Source organism: Amblyraja radiata, chromosome 6, assembly GCF_010909765.2.
Source record: "Amblyraja radiata isolate CabotCenter1 chromosome 6, sAmbRad1.1.pri, whole genome shotgun sequence".
NCBI classification, from domain to species: domain Eukaryota; kingdom Metazoa; phylum Chordata; class Chondrichthyes; order Rajiformes; family Rajidae; genus Amblyraja; species Amblyraja radiata.
In genome coordinates, this window is record NC_045961.1 from 86,013,398 (window position 1) to 86,024,631 (window position 11,234).

The 11,234-nt window shown below is 45.5% G+C and overlaps 1 protein-coding gene across 2 annotated transcripts in view; it reads left to right on the forward strand.

Moving 5' to 3' along the window:
- The window catches only part of itgbl1 (integrin subunit beta like 1), a 150,340-nt gene that overhangs the window by 57,655 nt on the left and 81,451 nt on the right, over positions 1-11,234 (forward strand). The gene's annotated exons all lie outside the window — the stretch shown is intronic.

Genomic DNA, 11,234 nt, shown 5'->3' on the forward strand with positions numbered 1-11,234 from the left:
CTGGAGAAACTCAGCGGATGCGGCATCTATGGAGCAAAGGAAATAGGCAACGTTTCGGGACAAAACCCTTCTTCAGACTGATGTAGGGTGGGGGTGGGGGGGGGGAAAATAAAGAAAGAGGATGAGCCAGAGGGCTGAGGGAAAGCTGAGAAGGGGAGGAGACAATAAGGGCTACCGGAAATTGGAGAAGTCAATGTTCATACCGCTGTAGGTATAAACTGCCCAAGCAAAATATTAGGTGCTGCTCCTCCAATTTCCGGTGGTGCTCACTTTGGCCATGGAGGAGGCCCAGGACATAAAGGTCGGATTTGGAGTGGGAGGGGGAGTTGAAGTGCTGAGCCACCGGGAGATCAGGTAGGTTATTGCGGACCGAGCGGAGGTGTTCGGCGAAACGATCGCCAAGCCTACGCTTGGTCTCTTGGCTCTACCTGGTCCAGTCCCTAGAGTTGTACGGCTTTTGATATTCTGTTCCGTTAATTACATGAAACCAAATTTTAAGTGCAGGTAAATCCCACAGAGAGCACCATCTTGTATGTTAACACATCAGTGCATCCACTCACACTTTATTCCCCTGGATATAGAATGCAAGGATTAATCCAACTGAGTTGCTTAAGAGGATGTAAGAATTCAATAAGGTAGAGACTAAGTAGAGGCGGCACAGTAGCGCAGCGGTGGAGTTGCTACCTTACAGCTCCAGAGACTTGGGTTCGATTCTGACCAGCGGTGCTGTCTGTATGGAGTTTGTATGTTCTCCCCGTGACAGCGTGGATTTTCTTCGGGTGCTCCGATTTCCTCCCACACTCCAAAGACAAGAGTCAAGAGTATTTTATTGTCATATGTCCCAGACGGGACAACGAAATTCTTACTTGCTGCAACACCACAGAATATGTGAATATGTAAACATTGTACATAACGGAAAAAAAAAGAATAAGTTCAATAAATAGCAAATATGGTGAAAGTAACAAACAATAATATAGTCTTTTGCAGTTCAAAGCTCAGAGTTTATTCGTTGTATTTAATAGCCTGATGGCTGTGGGGAAGAAGCTGTTCACACTACAGTTTTCAGGCTCCTGTACCTTCTTCCTGATGGCAGTGGTGAGATGAGTGTGTGGCCAGGATGGTGTGGGTCCTTGAGGCAGCGATTACGATAGATCCCTTCGACGGTGGGGAGGTCAAAGCCGGTGATGGACTGGGCAGTGGTCACAACTTTTTGTAGTCATTTTCGCTCCTGGACGTTCAAGTTGCCGAACCAGGCCACGATGCAACCAGTCAGAATGCTCTCTACCGTGCACCTGTAGAAGTTCAGGAGAATCCTCTTCGACATGGCGAATCTCCATAATCTTCTCAGGAAGTAGAGTCGCTGATGTGCCTTCTTTACAATTGCATCGGTGTGCTGGGTCCAGGAAAGTTCTTCTGATATATGCACGCCCAGGAATCTGAAGTTATTGACCCTTTCCACTATCTGATATAAACAGGATTTTGGGTCCTCATCCTTTCCCTACCAAAGTCCACAATCAGTTGCTTGGTCTTACTGATGTTGAGACCCAGGTTGTTGGCACCATTTGGTCAGTCGGTCGATCTCACTTCTATACTCTGACTCGTCCCCATCTGTAATTCGTCCAACCACAGTGGTGTCGTCGACGAACTTGATGATGGAGTTCGCACTATGACCAGCTACGCAGTCATGGGTATAGAGTGAGTAAAGCAGGGGGCTGAGCACGCAGCCTTGAGGTGCTCCCGTACTAATTGTTACTGAGGATGAAGAGTTTTGTAGGAAAATTGTAGGACAAAAGGTACAGGTTTGAAGGAAAATTGACTTAGGTAAAATTGTAAATTGCCCCTAGCGTGTAGGATAGTGCTAGTGTACAGGGTGATTGCTGGTCAGCGCGGACTCGGTGGGCTGAAGGGCCTGATCCCGCGCTGTATCTCTAAAAGTTTAAAAAGTAAAAAGACAAAGGCCCTCTGGGGCGAATAATGGGACAGAATCTTAATGTCCAAGCCCAACCATTCAAGAGTGACGCCAGGAAGCTCATCCACAGCCACAACGTGGTTGGGACTCTGAACTGAATGTCTGGACACCTGCAGAGGTTGGGGATGAATTGAACATTTCAAAACCAAAATTAAGATGTTTTTGTTGGGAAGGGAATCATTTTTGTGGAATCCACGCAGGGTAAATGGGATTTATGATGCAAATCAGCCTTGAATTGTGAAAAAAGACAATAAGAGTTGAATCACCGTGGTCCAACAAGCAATGGAGGCTAGAACAATGCACAGGGGTCCAGATGAAGTACCAAGTTATACAGAGACCAGAAATGATTACATAGTTCCAGGTTTAGTTTATATGATATACCTAAACTGAACACAAAATATGTTAACAATTACATTTTAAAATGTTACTGACATTATCAAATTAAATAGAGCAAATGAGTGCATGACTGATTTGTGATGAAGAGCAGTGAGTGACTGACCTTGTTGAAGATGGATTGGGACTATTTAGATACTAGACTAAGTGGGACCTGTTGGGTCCCAGCATCAAACGGGAGGGCTGATCCCCCAACGCAATATTCCACCTCTCCACCAATTCCAATATTGGTGGCCAATGGGGGAGGGGGGGGGGGGGGGGGGGGGGGGAGCTTTCTGGAGCGCTAGTATGGGTGTTGTGGGCTGAAGGGACTGGTTTCCAGAGGGCTAGTATGGACATTGTGGGCCGAATGGATTCTTGGGCTGGCGGCTCAGTCACTCAAGCCTGTTGTGCTGGCAGCTCACTCACTAACAGCTGGTGGGCTGGCAGTTGACTCACGGCTATTCCTTGAAATTCCATTTCAAGCAGGGTGCAAGGCCACCAAATGCAAGTGCCGTTTCCTACCACTTCAAACAGGGTGCAAGGCCACCAAATTCAAGTGCAGTTTCATACCATTTCAAGCAGGGTGCAAGGCCACTAAAGACAGCGAGTCGTGACCTCTCCCTCCTCCATCTTGCAGAGACTGAGCCACGCCCACACTTGTGGGTTTTCATCGGCACCTGATGAACGGAGGGGGACTCTGAGTAAGATGGCCAAAAATCACAGCCCTACGTGGTAGCGTTTTTTCTAAAATCAATATAAAGCGCAAACAGGAAGTGGTCAAGATTAGACTTTTAATTAGGCAAGGCAACTTTAATTAGGCAACGTAGCTTTAATTAGGCAATGCAGCTTTAATTAGGAAACACAGCTTTAGCATTTCCAAACCAAAGGCAACACAGCTTTAGCATTTCCAAACCAAAGGCAACACAGCTTCAGCATTTCCAAACCAAAGCAACACTGCTTTAACATTTCCAAACCAAAGCAACACTGCTTTAACATTTCCAAACCAAAGGCAACACAGCTTTAGCATTTCCAAACTATATTTTCAAACCACATTATGGGCACTGACAGGTCAGTAAAACCACTCACAGTTTAGTTGACATGTGTTCAGTTTTATTCACAGCTCAGACTGAGATACGTGACCCTCTCACTTCCCCCATCTTGCAGAAACTGACTGAGGCACGCAACACCTCCGGAAGGGGCGTGGCCTTTAGGAGAGAGAATCTCAACATTTTTGAAACACTAATAACTCTTTTATTTTTAATCGATGGAAAAATCCTCTTGTCCTGCGCGGCGGAGGGGTACTCTGAGTAAGACGGCCAAAAATCCCAGCCGTAAGTGGCAGCGTTTATTCTAAAATCAATATACAGAACACCAGGAAGTGGCCAAGATCAGACTTTTAGTCATATAGATATTGTCCATAGACACTTGAAGAAGGTTATTGATAAGGTTCCACACTAGAGATTACTGGTAAAAATTGAAAGCAGTGTAATTAAAGTTAATGGTTCAGTTGGGCGACTGCAACACCAAATGTTGGATAAAGGGACCATGTGCTTATTGGCAAGTGGTGATACTGCAGTGCTAACCATGCTGGGCTCCCAGTTTCTCATCAAATGAAGTAGCACTGGAACAGATGGTTGTAGATCTAAGTCTGAAAATGATTCCCAGTTAGCCCTCAGCGTGTGAAGCAAAGCCAGAAGTTATCGGAGGCATTGAAAGTCAAAAGTCAAGAGTGTTTACTCATCATATGTCGCAGGAACAGAACAATAAAATTGTTATTTGATACACCTTTATGGCACATTATCTCATCAACACAAAAACTACAAGTCAATGGATATTTTTGAAGGTGAAGATTGACAGATTCTTGAATAGTGAGGGTATCAGGGGCTATGGCGAGCAGATAGAAGAATGGGGCTGAGAGGGAAAGATAGATCAACCATGATTGAATGGCAGAGTAGATTTGATGGGCCAAATGGCCTATTTTGGCTCCTATAACTTCTGAACATGAATGCATATACAATAAACAATAATACCGTAAATTATCTGCTATATTAGGCCATCAGACTATAATATAACCAATGTACGAAATGCAACTCTTATTCAAAGTCCATAGTAAATCGTTGCTGAGGTCGGGTTGTGGTCAGGATGGTGCAATGTGAGTCAGTCTGTGTCAGAGACACAAATGGAAATGCAGTATACCACTGAGGGAACACTGTAGGGTCTATCTGCCTCATCAAGATTTTGTTAACATTATTTTATAAAAAAAATAAATCAATGAATTGTCATTCTGGTGAGACATTTATTCTCATATCTCAGTTAATATTCTCCCTGTCACTGAATTGATATGCTCCTGCGAGTGTTCGAAATAAAAAGAAGAGAAAATGCTGGAAAGACTCAGCAGGTCATGCAGCATCTATGGAAAGAGAATCAGAATTAATATTTCGGGTTGAAGACTCTTGGGCCTAAATTCAGTGAGTCTCTCTGTCCCCAACACTACTGCACTGCTGAGGGAATACCTTCACCATCAAGTTCACATTTATTGTCATATGCACCAATTAAGGTACAGTGAAATTTGAGTTACCATGCAGCCATACAATCAAAAAGAACACAATACACGATAGAATTCAACATAAATATCCACCACAGTGGAATCAACATTCCACACTGTGATGGAAGGTGATAAAGTTCAGTCAGTCTTCCTCCTTTGTTCACCGTGGTCAGGGCCATGAACCCTACATAGTCACCGCTATGGATGGCCCAATGTACAAGCCCTCTCGTCGGGATGATCGAAACTCCGACGTCAGGTCGGACGGAACACATACATCATACATGTTTGTCATATACATCAATGATCTGGATGATGGTGTGGTAAATTGGATTAGTAAGTATGCAGATGATACTAAGATAGGTGGTGTGGATAATGAAGTAGATTTTCAAAGTCTACAGAGAGATTTAGGCCATTTGGAAGAGTGGGCTAAAAGATGGCAGATGGAGTTTAATGCTGATAAGTGTGAGGTGCTACATCTTGGCAGGACAAATCAAAATAGGACGTACATGGTAAATGGTAGGGAATTGAGGAATGCAGTTGAACAGAGGGATCTAGGAATAACTGTGCATAGTTCCCTGAAGGGGAATCTCATGTAGATACGGTGGCAAAGAAAGCTTTTGGTGTGCTGGCCTTTATAAATCAGAGCATTGAGTATAGAAGTTGGGATGTAATGTTAAAATTGTACAAGGCATTGGTGAGGCCAATTCTGGAGTATGGTGTACAATTTTGGTCGCCAAATTATCGGAAAGATGTCAACAAAATAGAGAGAATACAGATTTACTAGATTGTTGCCTGGGTTTCAGCACCTAAGTTACAGAGGAAGGTTGAACAAGATACGTCTTTATTCTTGGAGCGCAGAAGGTTAAGGGGGGACTTGATAGAGGTCTTTAAAATTATGAGAGGGATAGACAGAGTCAATGTGGATAAGCTTTTCCCATTGAGAGTAGGGAAGATTCAAACAAGAGGACATGACTTGAGAATTAAGGGACAGATGTTTAGGGGTAACATGAGGGGGAACTTTACTCAGAGAGTGGTAGCTGTGTGGAATGAGCTTCCAGTGGAAGTGGTGGAGGCAGGTTCGATTTTATCATTTTAAAATAAATTGGATAGTTATATGGATGGGAAAGAATGGAGGGTTATGGTCTGAGTGCAGGTAGATGGGACGAGGTGAGAGTAAGTGTTCGGCACGGACTAGAAGGGCCGAGAAGGCATGTTTCCGTGCTGTAATTGTTATGGTTATATACTACAGCACATCAGGGCTACAGCAGTTCAGTAAGGCTGCTCACAATCACCTTTTCAGGAACAATCAGGGGTGATGGATAAATGCTGGCCTCATCAGCAACTCCCACATTCCACGAAAAAAAAGGAGCAACTCTTCAAAAATATGTAATTGGTTCAAAGCTTTGGGAGAACCCAAGATAAGAAATGAAAAGAAAAAATTAAGACCTTTCCTTTTGTTGAACATGCAGTGATGTAGCAGGTAGAGCTGCTGCCTCAGAATCAAGGCACCTCACCTTGCATACTGTATTGCACGTTTAACCTGCGACCCGTTTCATCTGTTTCAGTTTCAGTTTAGTTTATTGTCACGTGTACCGAGGTACTGTGAAAAGCTTTTTGTTGCGTGCTGTAATCAAGACAATACTTGATTACAATCAATCCATTCACGATTTGGTAAGTAAATTGGCCACTGTCAATTGCCCCCTAGTGCTTAGGTAAGTGTAAAGGGCCTGTCCCACCAGCATGCGATTGCATGCGTCTAGCGTGACCAAACGTGGTGGCTTGAGGCGTACGGCCTCGCGGGGCCGGTCCCACTTCCAACCGCGGAGCAGTCTGGAGTAGTGCGGGGCTGGTCCCGACATCATACTCACCAATCAGCTGGGCAGGAGGCGGGCCGACTGAATTTGGACGTCGCACGGCGTCGGGCGGTGACGTCATCACGCAACGGCATGCTGGGTGGTGACGTCATTGCGCAATGCCACACGCTAGGCGTACGCCGTCAAGACGCTACGTACGGCTTCAAGACGCTGCGTACGCCCGTCGAGGCACTGGCCGTTGCCGCGCGGGATTTTTGGACAATGTCAGTTTTTCGGAGCCCCGCGCAATGTCGGGACCAGCCCAGCACAACTCCATACGGCTCCGGCGATTGAAGTGGGACCGGCCCCGCGAGGCCGTACGGCTCAAGCGACCACGTTAGGTCGCGCTCGCCGCATGCAGTCGCATGCTGGTGGAACAGGCCCTTTAGAATCGGCAGTTGAGGGGAATGTAGGGAGAATGGGTTGCAGGGAAAACTAGTGGCATCATAGGGTTGTTCTGTGAGCCAGCACAGAGTTGATGGGCTAAATGTCCTATTTTATCTCATAAGCTATATAAAACTATGAGAGGCGTAGATAAACTAGATAGCCAGTGTATGTTTCCCATGGGAGGAGTGTCTGAAACACAAGTGCATAGGTTTAAGTTGAGAGGGAGGAGGTTCATAGGAGATCACAGAGGTAAATGTTTAGCACAAAGAGCACTGAGTATCTGGAATGAGCTGCCTGAGGAGGTAGTGGAGACAGGAATAGTAACAGAGGCATCTGGACAGAGCAAGGCTGAGAAGGATTTGGAATTAAGGCAGACTAGTGGGATTAGTACAGATAGACATGATGGTCGGCAAAGACGCAGTGGGTCGAAGTGCCTATTTCTACGCTGTACAACACAATTACACCATGACTCTAAGGAAATGAAATATGGCTAGCGCAGTGGGGAAATCACTCCTCTTAAAGATTAAGATAGGCAGCTGCTTCAGGCTGGAGCTTTGACAGGAGCATTTCTGAGGCGAACAATGCCGGAAATCTGAAATAAAAAAAGAAAATGCTTAAATGCGATGGAGGTGTTCTGAAACATCAGCTTCTCAGCATGTCGGCACATTTCTTGTGCAGTTCCAACCTCTGCTTTCAGATTCTGATTTCTCACATTTGCAATTTTTTCCCATTTATCTCACTTATTTGAACAGGCAGATTCTGATACTTCTGGCATCACTCCAGATCTGAGCCTCTGCATTTGCTATGCAAGAGACAATCATTTGATATTTGCTTACAGAATACTCAGGCTGTTAATTATATCATACAGCAGTTAGAATAATGGAACATTACTGTGCCCTGAACATTTTGTGACATTTCTTACACAATTTAATTTTTTGAAACATTATTATAAAATCTGTTTGCTTTAAAATCATTGTAGTTTTTCATTTAATTCATTCCTAACAGTGGATCTGTTTAAGATTTGCACGTCATAATCACAGTGCGACTAATCTTCATTGTCAGACTTAATGAAGCATTAAATATTGCTTTTTTGAAAAAGAGTCTTCTGAGCCTCTTCATTACTTTGTGATTATTACATGTAAATTTCCCAACAAAAGGCAAAGCACTGTAATTGCCCTTATGCTATTGGTTAAAAATACCAAAAATCAAATCATTCTGTTACTTGATCCGGCAGATATTGGAAAAGAAGCAGGAAATGGTTGGGTTTTAACACCAGGTTAAACAGAGAAGCAGATACCAATGGCAGAACCTTTCATGGATTTCTGGTTGGACCCCAACTCAGCTCCAGACTCTGCACCTTTTCCCAGTGGGAAGCAATGTGCACTGAACAGGTTGATGATGGTTGTAAGGTGGTTGGATGTTGAGAATGCAGCGTGCACTCCCTCGAGCGTTTAGATTAAAGGGCATCTAATTGATGAGTGACAGATGATTAATGGGGTGCCTCGGGTGGCGAGAGAGAGCGTGAAATTGTTTTCTCTCATGGCAAACAGTTCAGAACAATGGAGCTCATCTTGACCCGAAACGTCACCCATTCCTTCTCTCCAGAGATGCTGCCTGTCCCGCTGAGTCACTCCAGCATTTTGGAGTGGAATGGAATACTTTATTGTCACAAGTGACAAGGCACAGTGAAATTCTTTGCTTGCGTACCCAATGTATACAAATAACAGTCACCTACGTCGCTGACAAAGTTACAAAGCACGCCAGCGCCTCCTTTTGTTTTCCCCCCACTGCGGTTCCCCCACACTGGGTCCCCATTGCCCTTTGTTCTCCCTCCCTCCCCATTGTCCATTCTTCATTTTGTGTCTAATGCCCCTGTCCCACCTAGGAAACCTGAACGGAAACCTCTGGAGACTTTGCGCCCCACCCAAGGTTTCCGTGCGGTTCCCGGAGGTTGCAGGTGGTTGCCGGAGGTTGCAGGTAGTGGAAGCAGGTAGGGAGACTGACAAAAACCTCCGGGAACCGCATGGAAACCTAGGGTGGGGCGCAAAGTCTCCAGAGGTTTCCGTTCTGGTTTCCTAAGTGGGACAGGGGCATAAGGACCTGAACGAGTGTTTGGTTTTGTTCGGTGACTCACGGAGTCATGACAGCTCACGTCCTTCGCCAGAGATTTCAGAACCAAAACCTCAGCTGATATTGCGGTACAGACTAAGTGTCGCACTGCCGTAGATGCTGCCCCGCAGTCAGGAGGTCCGGCCGAATCTGAGCTGCACTCTCAGGTGTATGCAAGCAACCGAAAGGACAGGATTATGGAAGAGGGAAGGGTGACCTAGTGGCACTGCCTTACAGCGCCAGTGACCCCGGTTCGATCCTGACTAGGGGTGCTGTCTGTACAGAGTTTGTACGTTCCCCCCCCCCCCCGTGACCGTGTGGGTTTTCTCCGGGCGCTCCAGTTTCCTCCCACACTCGAAAGACATACACGTTTGTGGGTTAATTGTCTTTGGTAAGAATTGTAAATTGTCCCCAGTGTGTAGGATAGTGTAAATGTACGGGATGATCGCTGGTCGGCGAGGACTCGGTGGGTTTGCACGCTGTATTTTGAAAATCTAAAATCTAAAGGTGGTTCTCCATGGCTGCTGGATCAATACTCATCCATCACTCAGCATTGAAGCAGATGATCAAATGTGCTAAGCTTAGGTGACTGACAATAATGAATATGCTGATTTACAGTAGCCTTGACTTACAGCTATCCAACTTTATGCAAATTCTCCTATGTACTTTAAAGCATTTTACAAGCTGGTAATAATAATACTAATAACATGCTTAGTGGTTTGTATTAATGATTGAATACAGTACATATATCATTAGTTTAATGATATGTGATGTCAGCGTAAGTTTTTACATAGAGGGTGGTGGGTGCCTGGAATGCTGGGGTGGTAGTGGCGGCAGATACAATAGTGGCATTTAAGAGACTTTTAGATAGGTACATGGATGTGCAGCAAATGGGGAGATACAATAGAATTGGGGGGGGGGGGGGGGGGGGGGGAGTTAGTCTACCCCAGGATGGAAGGGGGAGGAGTTGTATAGTTTGATAGCCACAGGGAAGAAGGATCTCCTGTGGCGTTCTGTACTGCATCTTGGTGGAACTAGTCTGTTGCTGAAGGTGCTCCTCAGGTTGACCAGTGTGTTATGGAGGGGGTGAACTGTATTGTCCAAGATGCTCTGCAGTTTGAGGAGCTTCCTCCCCTCCAAGACTACCCCCATGAATCCAACTTCTTCTTCTTCTTGCGTATGGCGTGCACAGCCTAAAGTTGTACAACTTGTTCTATTTGAACGTATTTGATTGTGCACGCCGGGTTGATTGCATTCGTTGAAACAGGGCGGACCACGTGAAGGTTGCAATCTCCCACCCCATGAATCCAACTCCGCCCCCATAACGGAGCCAGCCTTCTTGATCCTATTGGCGTCCGCAGCCTTCGCCCCGCTGCCCCAGCACACAACAGCAAAGAAGATGGCACTGGCCACCACCGATTGGTAGAACATCTGCAGCATCTCACTGCAGACGTTGAAGAAGCGGAGCCTTCTCAAGAAGCACAGCCGGCTGTGTCACTTCTTGTACAGTGCCTCAGCGTTCCTGGACCAGTCCAGTTTACTGTCCAGGTACACTCCAAGGCATTTATACTCCCTGATAAACTGCACATCCACACTATTGATGAAGACAGGGGGCAGGGCTGTTCCTCTCCTCCTAAATTCCACCACTAACTCCTTATGGCCAAATGGAAGGAATTTAATGTTTAATACCTGTAAATTAATTGCCATTTAAATCATCTTGCAAGTGGGTTCATTGTACGAGTTCATTCAAGTGCTCTACCGAGTTTATAAAAAAAATCAAACTCGTGGTAAGCACGTAGAATGAACGTAGCAGGTACGTCGGAGCTCGGGGTTGTCTCTTAGCGGCTCGAAATGCTAACGGCAGGTACTTGGGAAAAGCGATAAGCTCGGGAAGACTCGTGAAGATTTTTCAACATGTTGAAAAATGTCCACGAGGGCCCCGAGTATGGACGAGCGGCCATTACCATAAATCTCCGAGTTCAAATCAGGGCAAACT